A 9,919-nucleotide genomic window follows, 5' to 3' on the forward strand; every position below is an offset into this window, starting at 1 on the left:
GTCAGTGTGGGAAAGTTGAATAGGATTTAGGTCTGAAGGAACTTCCTATATATTCCTTGTAGAAACTAGATAATATCTCCTAAATTTGAAATCTCCGAGCCTGATGGCAGTTCTTCCTTTCCTTTTGCCCTGACAACAACCCTGTGAGGTAGGTGAGGCTGAGAAATAGTGAGTGGCCCAAGATCACCCAGGAAGCTTTATGGCTGAGTGGGGTTTTGAACCTGGTTCTTCCAGGTCTAATTCCAAACCATTGCACCATCCTGGTATAGTGCATTGTTACTTATATAGTACCATCAATGTTCATGGTGCTTTACAGAGTGCAAGAGGACAAGGTCCCTGATCCAAGGAGTTTGCAGTCTACAATCCAACGCAGGAGAGATTATAGTGGAAAGGGAGGGAGATGGACACAGGAGCAAACAAGGGTAGTATACATTTTCTGCAGCAGCATTAATCTCGACAGAAGGCAATACAATTTCTGAGGCTGAAAACAAACTGAGGGATGTGGAAAAGAGGACAGATAAGAGAGAAGAGGGTAATCAGGTATGGAGCATTTTCGATCCTCTGAAGACCACTGCTAGGGAGCAGATATTGGGATTTTTTTAAAAACCCTTCCTGATTTGACTCAGTTTCCAATGACCTCATTCAGTACAAGGTGACTGCAGCAGCCAAGCTAAGCAAAATGATTTTACATTTGCATACTGCAGAGCAACACTGGATTTGATTAGAGAGAACAGTGAGTGATGTAACTAACACAAGGCTGCTCTCTACACACCGGACAGCTCAATAAGGTGCCAGAATCCTGGGGAGGTAGATCAGACTGTACCAACTTAACAGTCAGGGGGGTGCCTCCTTTGAATTTTCTTCATTATAAAAAAGCCCAGCCAAAGCGCGCGCACGCGCACGCACACACACACACACACACACAGAGGCCTTCCCCAAGTGTGCCACTTTTCTACTTGAATGGAGTTCTATATCAGGGGATATTCCAAAATATGATTTTCCCCACTTGAATTAAAAGGTACAGTCCATTCTGGCACTAGGACTCTGCCACTTCATCATGCTGCATGACTGTGGAGCACTATTCCCTTTGGTTAGCTTGCCTTCTCTTGGAAAATTCCTTGACAACCCATGAGATTAAGCATTCTATTAATCTGGTTGCACTAACACTAGGACAGTTGTGACTCACGCCAACACTTACATAAGAACATAAGAAGAGCCCCGCTGGATCAGATCAAAGGCCCATCTAGTCCAGCTTCCTGTATCTCACAGTGGCCCACCAAATGCTTCAGGGAGCACATGAGACAACAGACACAACCTGAGTTGTGGTGCCCTCACTTGGTGCCTCAAGTGGTGCCTCACTTGATATGATGGTGGTGCATCTGTGCATTTAAACATGTATCTTCCCTAATCATGTAGACAGAGGAATGTTTCTTTTTAACTTCAGGATGGGCATGTGGACAAGGGGTAGAAAACTCTCCCCTCACACACTTCTTCTGCTCAGTTTGCTGCAGCCCCCCTCTCCAAGTGTTTTTTCCCCTTCACTCAGACTCACTTCTGCTATTAGGGCCTGGCTGGGAGACAAATGCCAGGGAAAAGGGGTTACAGGGAAGAAAACTGTGGGCAAGGGAGAGGTCCCTGTTCTCCTTATCCTTATACTAGTCTTGCTCTTATAGACAACCTCTCTTCCTATGTGAGGGGGCTCCTCTGTGCTGAAACATACAAATTGTCACCATCACATCCACTTTGGCCATCAAACACAAAGATAGGCTTTGATAGGTGGTTGGGCAGTGGGGAAGAGGTGAGGTGAAAGGGAAGCCATGCTCTGGCATTCTGTCACTGTGCCTGTGCATTGGAAAAAAGAAATGCTTCTGCCTCCTCAGTTAGAGATTTTAAGCTGTAGATACCCACAAGGTAAAACATGGAAAGTGATTTACCAGAGAGACAAATATAGGTTGAGTATCCCTTTTCTGAACTGCTTGGGAGAGGAAGGTGTCTGGATTTTGGAATAGCGTAAATATTACAAGAAATGCTCTTGCTCTTTTCACTGTTACGCATACAGTGATATGGGTCTGCTGGGTCCTTTTCAATAATGTCACATGGACATAAGAACAGCCCTGCTGGATCAGGCCATAGGCCCATCTAGTCCAGCTTCCTGTATCTCACAGTGGCCCACCAAATGCCTCTGGAAGCACCAAAGACAACAAGAGACCTAAATCCTGATGCCCTCCCTTGCATCTGGCATTCTGAGGTAACCCACTTCTAAAATCAGGAGGTTGCACATACACATCGTGGCTTGTAACCAGTGATGGATTTTTCCTCCAGAAATTTGTCCAAAGGCATCTAGGCCAGGTGCTATCACCACCTGCTGTGGCAAGGAGTTCCACAGTCCAACTACATGCTGAGTAAAGAGCTATTTTCTTTTGCCTGTCCTAACTTACCCAACACTCAATTACACACCACTGAGCAGAGAATAGAACTTACAGCCTGTCCCTGCAATGTACATGGGAATGAGATCAAGACCTTCTAGTGTTCGCACTATAGAAAACAAGTCTTGGACAAAAATGTCTGCGTTTTGGAATATCCAGACTTCAGATGTTGGGAAAAGGGGTAATCATCTATCTGTACCAGAAAGCTGGGACCAGGCCTGATAAAGAGGGGCTGTTTGATCATATGCAAGGCAAGGCTGGTGACCCATGTTTGACTTGATGGGTCACATGTTGCACAGGTGTGCGAATTAGAATGAGCCCAGCCAAACGGGTGCTGCATAAGCTCCACACTACAAGTGCAGCATCTGTGGGGCACCCAACCACTTGACCTACCGTGTGCACCAATAGGGTCAGTTTTGCCAGCACAGTTGATCTGGCCACCAATTGAGATAAGGGCTGTCATATGTCATCACCCCTCCCCCAAATTCATTACACTTTATAGATGTAATCATACCTTACAGTGTAACTTGGTCCAGTCAATCCTTTTCTTTTTTGTGTAGGGATAATTTTCAAGAGACGTCAGCCGCAGCTGGAAAGAGAAAGCGCTTCCGATCCTGGAAATGGAAGCAGTGCTGAAAAGCAGTCATCAGACTCAATTCTGCCTGAATCCATCACCATCTTGCATTTCGCAAACAGTTTTATTTTTGGCTTTCTGAAAGGGTGGATAAGTGCACAGCAAGTGCAGTCGCTACAGAATGCACACACAGCTATAGAATGCACATACAGCCCCTTCGCACATCATCCCGGTCCAGTTGTGCAATCATCAGAATCAAATGAAAATGAAAGTTACAGACTTTGCAGAAATGGACAAACTGACCATTTTACTTAAAGAAAAATCAATTTTATGATGCACTGGAAACCAATTACTGGCTTTCTGCATGAAAGAGAGAATAACGAGTTAGTAGTTGTAGTTGGCAACCTTCAGTCTCGAAAGACTATGGTATCGCGCTCTGAAAGGTGGTTCTGGAACAGCGTCTAGTATGGCTGAAAAGGCCGATTTGGGAGTGACAATCCCTTCCACACTGGGAGCAAGTGCAGTCTGACCCTGCTCTGTCTCCCTGGCTATGGGCCTTCCTTCTTTGCCTCTTAGCCTCAGACTGTTGGCCAAGTGTCTCTTCAAACTGGGAAAGGCCATGTTGCACAGCCTGCCTCCGAGCGGGCCGCTCAGAGGCCAGGGTTTCCCACTTGTTGAGGTCCACTCCTAAGGCCTTCAGATCCCTCTTGCAGATGTCCTTGTATCGCAGCTGTGGTCTACCTGTAGGGCGCTTTCCTTGCACGAGTTCTCCATAGAGGAGATCCTTTGGGATCCGCCCATCATCCATTCTCACAACATGACCGAGCCAACGCAGGCGTCTCTGTTTCAGTAGTGCATACATGCTAGGGATTCCAGCACGTTCCAGGACTGTGTTGTTTGGAACTTTGTCCTGCCAGGTGATGCCGAGAATACGTCGGAGACAGCGCATGTGGAAAGCATTCAGTTTCCTCTCCTGTTGTGAGTGAAGAGTCCATGACTCGCTGCAGTACAGAAGTGTACTCGGGACGCAAGCTCTGTAGACCTGGATCTTGGTATGTTCTGTCAGCTTCTTGTTGGACCAGACTCTCTTTGTGAGTCTGGAAAACGTGGTAGCTGCTTTACCGATGCGTTTGTTTAGCTCGGTATAGAGAGAAAGAGTGTCGGAGATCGTTGAGCCAAGGTACACAAAGTCATGGACAACCTCCAGTTCATGTGCAGAGATTGTAATGCAGGGAGGTGAGTCCACATCCTGAACCATGACCTGTGTTTTCTTCAGGCTGATTGTCAGTCCAAAATCTTGGCAGGCCTTGCTAAAACGATCCATGAGCTGCTGGAGATCTTTGGCAGAGTGGGTAGTGATAGCTGCATCGTCGGCAAAGAGGAAGTCACGCAGACATTTGAGCTGGACTTTGGACTTTGCTCTCAGTCTGGAGAGGTTGAAGAGCTTTCCATCTGATCTGGTCCGGAGATAGATGCCTTCTGTTGTAGTTCCAAAGGCCTGCTTCAGCAGGACAGCGAAGAAAATCCCAAACAAGGTTGGTGCAAGAACACAGCCCTGCTTCACGCCGCTTCGGATGTCAAAGGGGTCTGATGTGGAGCCATCAAAGACAACAGTGCCCTTCATGTCCTTGTGGAAGGATCTGATGATGCTGAGGAGCCTGGGTGGACATCCAATCTTGGGGAGTAGCTTGAAGAGGCCATCCCTGCTGACCAGGTCGAAAGCCTTCGTGAGATCTATGAAGGCTATAAAGAGTGGCTGTCGTTGTTCCCTGCATTTCTCCTGCAGTTTTCTAAGGGAGAATACCATATCAGTGGTGGACCTGTTGGCTCGGAATCCACACTGTGATTCTGGATAAATGCTCTCTGCAAGTACCTGGAGCCTCTTTAGTGCAACTCGGGCAAACAACTTTCCTACAACGCTAAGGAGAGAGATGCCACGGTAGTTGTTGCAGTCACCCCTGTCGCCTTTGTTCTTGTACAGCGTGATGAAGTTTGCATCCCTCATGTCTTGAGGTACTCCACCTTCTCTCCAGCAGAGACAAAGGATTTCATGCAGCTCAGTGATGATGATCTCTTTGCAGCACTAAAACTAAAGCAAAGACCAGAGAAAAGGCAAATGCCTGTTTTGCACCCACCACCTGGAATGGCTCAAAGGGGAGAGGGAGGGGTCCCTTGCACACTGCAGTGAGGCTCCATGCAAAACTTAGTGCTTTGCATCCCCTCTAGTTATGCCACTGGCAATATGCTCAGTGTGTCTGCATTATACAGAAGAGGCCATACAATAAAATTCTACAACAGGAAATGCACCATAACTAAAGAAAATGTTTTAACTACGCAAGCATATGAATGAGGAGATGTCACTGGCGTAACTGGGGGGCCTACGGGGCAAATGCCCTGAGTGCCGAACCTCCAGGGGCACCTTGGAGCCTCGCCCTCGCCCTATCCCCCCCAGGAGGAGCGCCCAGGAGCGCTGCGGATAGGCAGCTTGCTTTGAAAACAACAGAGGAGGCAGCCGATGACATCACTGCAATTACTTCTGGGTCCGGTGCGCGAGGGGGTGGAGAAGGGGGCGAAATGGGGTGGGGGGGCGGAATCCTGGGGATTGCCCAGAGCACGGGGACCCCCAGGAACTCCACTGGGAGATGTTTATAGGTTAAACAGGTGAAAAGGCCCAAATTGCTCAGGACTACAACAACAAAGAGTGCCTTGACCTGTGACACAGAAGACTGGGCCATAGAGATAGCAGCACTATCCTAGACCCAGAGAAGGAACCTCATGAGGGGTCTGAAAGTAAAGCCCTGAGTCAAACACACAGGCAAGTGTGAAGCTTGTATCCAAACACAGGGTGCCAGACCTCCTTCCCAAAGCAAAATGACAGTGTGCTAGCCAACCACTAGAACTAGTGCACAGAAACTTATGTGGGCCAATCCAGGTATCCTCATTGGGAAAGAACAGATATATACATTAGCAGTCCAATCCCATCCATTTCCCTGTTGTAGCATGCAGCTAGATACTGCAGATTCTACCTACTGAAGGAGACCCCTGACATAATCAACCATGTGTGTCAACCTTCAGCAACAAGTTTGGAAGAAAGCCTCACATCCTGGAAACTGACATTCAATTTGGTATGCTCCAGGGTTCAAGAGTTATGAAATAATGAACATGGAACATACCGGAAAGCTAACAGTGCGCCATGGACTGTACTTTCATGAGTAGAAAAAAGCCAACAGGTACCAGTCTGTCCCAGATGGCCTACCACAAACAGATGAACAAGAGTAGTTTGGGTACATGCCAGTCTACAGTGAAAGCCTGCCCAGAACCTTGTCACCAGAGACAGAGACAAGCCACAAAGGTGCAGAGATCGGTGCAGGGAAAGAAGGGGAAACTGATGGGCAAGGTGTGTCAGAAGAGCTGAATGTTGCTGAGGGAGGCTCCAGCAACATTCTCCAGAACCCAGATGTTGATCCCACCCATGTTCTTATGCATAAGAACATAAGAACAGCCCCACTGGATCAGGCCATAGGCCCATCTAGCCACATACCTGTCCTACCTTGCAAGATCAGTGTTACACCATGAACTGGAAAAATGGGAAGAAACTGAAGTAAACACATGGCAGAGAAGAAACAGGTGCACTGCACCAAAATGAAAGGTGGATTTTAACCAACTTACCACTCAGCAAGAAAGCAAACCAGGTTCCCCCCTTCCTTCTGTCCTCAGAGTATACATACTGACCTGCTTAGGTGACCATCACATATCCATGCTCCTCAAAGTGGTGGTCCATGGATTGGTTCGGTCTGCGAGTCATCGACTGCCAGTCTGCGGCAAATTTCCAGAGAAGAAACAAACAATAGGAATAATATGGCACAGATATGGCACCGATCCCTGGCATTTTGGAGGGAAAAATGGCCAGTCCACATCATCAAGCACTGACCTCCATAACATCAGGGAAGTCAATAACTAAAAGTAGTGGGGGGGGGGGTTTAATATTTTGAAGTTTTAACTGGGAACGTTGTTTCCATGACTATGAGGGTTGGATGGAGATTCTTTAATAGTCTTTATATTACATAAAAATAATATATTATTGAATAATAATATTTATATGCTGCCTCATAACGAAAGCAGTTTACAGAGAAAAGCAATAAATAAATGGTTGTCTGTCCCAAAAGGGCTCACCATCTGAAAAGTTGCAGAAGAAACACAGCAAGCAGCCAAGGGAAAAGGTACTGGGCTGGGGTGAAGAGGGACCAGTAGCATAGCTACAGTGGGGTAGCATGGTAAGTATGGCAGGCACCACAGTGCGCTGTGTAAGAGCGCTCTGACCCCTCCCACTCATTGTCAGAACCATTGTGGACAATGTGCATTGCGGAGCCTGCCATACTTACCGGATCACTCCCTGTAGCCACACTACCGAGAGGCACAGTTACTCTCCCCCCACAACACTCTAAATACATACAGAATGCTCTCAGGCAGGAGGTCTGGTCTAGAGGGGAGAGCCTCCATTTGCCTGAAGATAACATCCGCAGGTCGCCAGTTCGAGGCCACCGGCACCGTGAATGATGAGACCTTGAAGCAGCTGACAAGCCGAGCTGAGTTATTCCACCTGCTCTTTGGTGTGAGCGAAGAAGCGTCTTGGCTGCCCTCCATGTGAGAGATGAAGGAGCTGCTTGTCAGCTTGCGTGGGAGGAAACCGGAGGCCAGAATGTGATACCAGATCAGAAAGAACCATCTGAAATGTTGTGGTTCTTGAAAGATAGAACCTTTCTTCAATTGTAAAAATCCCTACAGGGATTTAGAACAGCCTGCCTTTGTAAACCGCCTTGAATAAAGTCTGAGGAGAAATCTGATGACCAAGAAAGGCGGTATATAAATACCTGTACCCTGCATGTGCCCGATCTCATCTGATCTTGGAAGCTAAGCAGGGTCAGACCTGGTTAGTACTTAGATGGGAGACCGCATGGGAATACCAGGTGCTGTAGGCTTATACCATAGTCTTTCGAGACTGAAAAGTTGCCAAATTTTTATTATTATTATTATTATTATTATTATTATTATTATTATTATTATTATTATTATTCTGTCCCCACACCAACCCAGAGTATCTGAAATTCAGTGAAAGAGTCCCCATTGCCAGGGAAAGTCTAGCTTTGGTTTGCAAAATGAACACAGTTCAGCACTATCACATACCCCCTCCCCAAATTAAACTGGTACCACAAAGCTCTATAGGTTTGCTTTGGGCAGGCAATTGGCACATAAACAAGACAAAATAGGTATGTTATTAGGGTTGGTTCAGAAATGAAAGAAAAGGAAAAACACACCCTACAACTTACATTTCTTTTTCAAATGAAACTGATAGACTGGTTTATTTGATGTATTCAATTGTCTCCAAAAGTGATACAGTGAGTGATGGGAAAAAAATACCCTGATTGCTGCTTTTAAGTTATGGCTTACATCGGTTTATAGGCTTTCTATCACATACAGTCCATTTAATATATAAAAAAAATCTAATAAAAGTACCAGGTTGAGGATTTCAGCAAAAAAAATTTTCTTAAAAGGAGATTGTTAATACATCAGATGTAAACAAAAAGGGGGTGTATTAATCTCCTCTTAATACTTGACTTTACACATTACAGAGCGAGGGGGCAAGATTTCTGGGTTCTTGCACTTCAGCTGGAAGGTGGGGAGTCATATTTACATAAGAACATAAGAACATAAGAACAGCCCCACTGGATCAGGCCATAGGCCCATCTAGTCCAGCTTCCTGTATCTCACAGCGGCCCACCAAATGCCCCAGGGAGCACACCAGATAACAAGAGACCTCATCCTGGTGCTCTCCCCTACATCTGGCATTCTGACTTAACCCATTCCTAAAATCAGGAGGTTGCGCATACACATCATGGCTTGTACCCCATAATGGATTTTTCCTCCAGAAACTCGTCCAATCCCCTTTTAAAGGCGTCTAGGCTAGACGCCAGCACCACATCCTGTGGCAAGGAGTTCCACAGACCGACCACGCGCTGAGTAAAGAAATATTTTCTTTTGTCTGTCCTAACCCGCCCAACAATCAATTTTAGTGGATGTCCCCTGGTTCTGGTATTATGTGAGAGTGTAAAGAGCATCTCCCTATCCACTCTGTCCATCCCCTGCATAATTTTGTATGTCTCAATCATGTCCCCCCTCAAGCGTCTCTTTTCTAGGCTGAAGAGGCCCAAACGCCGTAGCCTTTCCTCATAAGGAAGGTGCCCCAGCCCCGTAATCATCTTAGTCGCTCTCTTTTGCACCTTTTCCATTTCCACTATGTCTTTTTTGAGATGCGGCGACCAGAACTGGACACAATACTCCAGGTGTGGCCTTACCATAGATTTGTACAACGGCATTATAATACTAACCGTTTTGTTCTCAATACCCTTCCTAATGATCCCAAGCATAGAATTGGCCTTCTTCACTGCTGCCGCACATTGGGTCGACACTTTCATCGACCTGTCCACCACCACCCCAAGATCTCTCTCCTGATCTGTCACAGACAGCTCAGAACCCATCAGCCTATATCTAAAGTTTTGATTTTTTGCCCCAATGTGCATGACTTTACACTTACTGACATTGAAGCGCATCTGCCATTTTGCTGCCCATTCTGCCAGTCTGGAGAGATCCTTCTGGAGCTCCTCACAATCACTTCTGGTCTTTACCACTCGGAAAAGTTTGGTGTCATCTGCAAACTTAGCCACTTCACTGCTCAACCCTGTCTCCAGGTCATTTATGAAGAGGTTGAAAAGCACCGGTCCCAGGACAGATCCTTGGGGCACACCGCTTTTCACCTCTCTCCATTGTGAAAATTGCCCATTGACACCCACTCTCTGCCTCCTGGCCTCCAACCAGTTCTCAATCCAGGAGAGGACCTGTCCTCTAATTCCCTGACTGTGGA

General features: G+C 46.6%; 1 pseudogene; it reads left to right on the top strand.

Annotated features, from left to right (window-relative positions):
- The first annotated feature begins 7,859 nt into the window (after nt 1-7,859).
- Nucleotides 7,860-7,979, top strand: LOC136642745 (5S ribosomal RNA; annotated as a pseudogene).
- Nucleotides 7,980-9,919: the final 1,940 nt, after the last annotated feature.

Source organism: Tiliqua scincoides, chromosome 2, assembly GCF_035046505.1.
Source record: "Tiliqua scincoides isolate rTilSci1 chromosome 2, rTilSci1.hap2, whole genome shotgun sequence".
NCBI classification, from domain to species: domain Eukaryota; kingdom Metazoa; phylum Chordata; class Lepidosauria; order Squamata; family Scincidae; genus Tiliqua; species Tiliqua scincoides.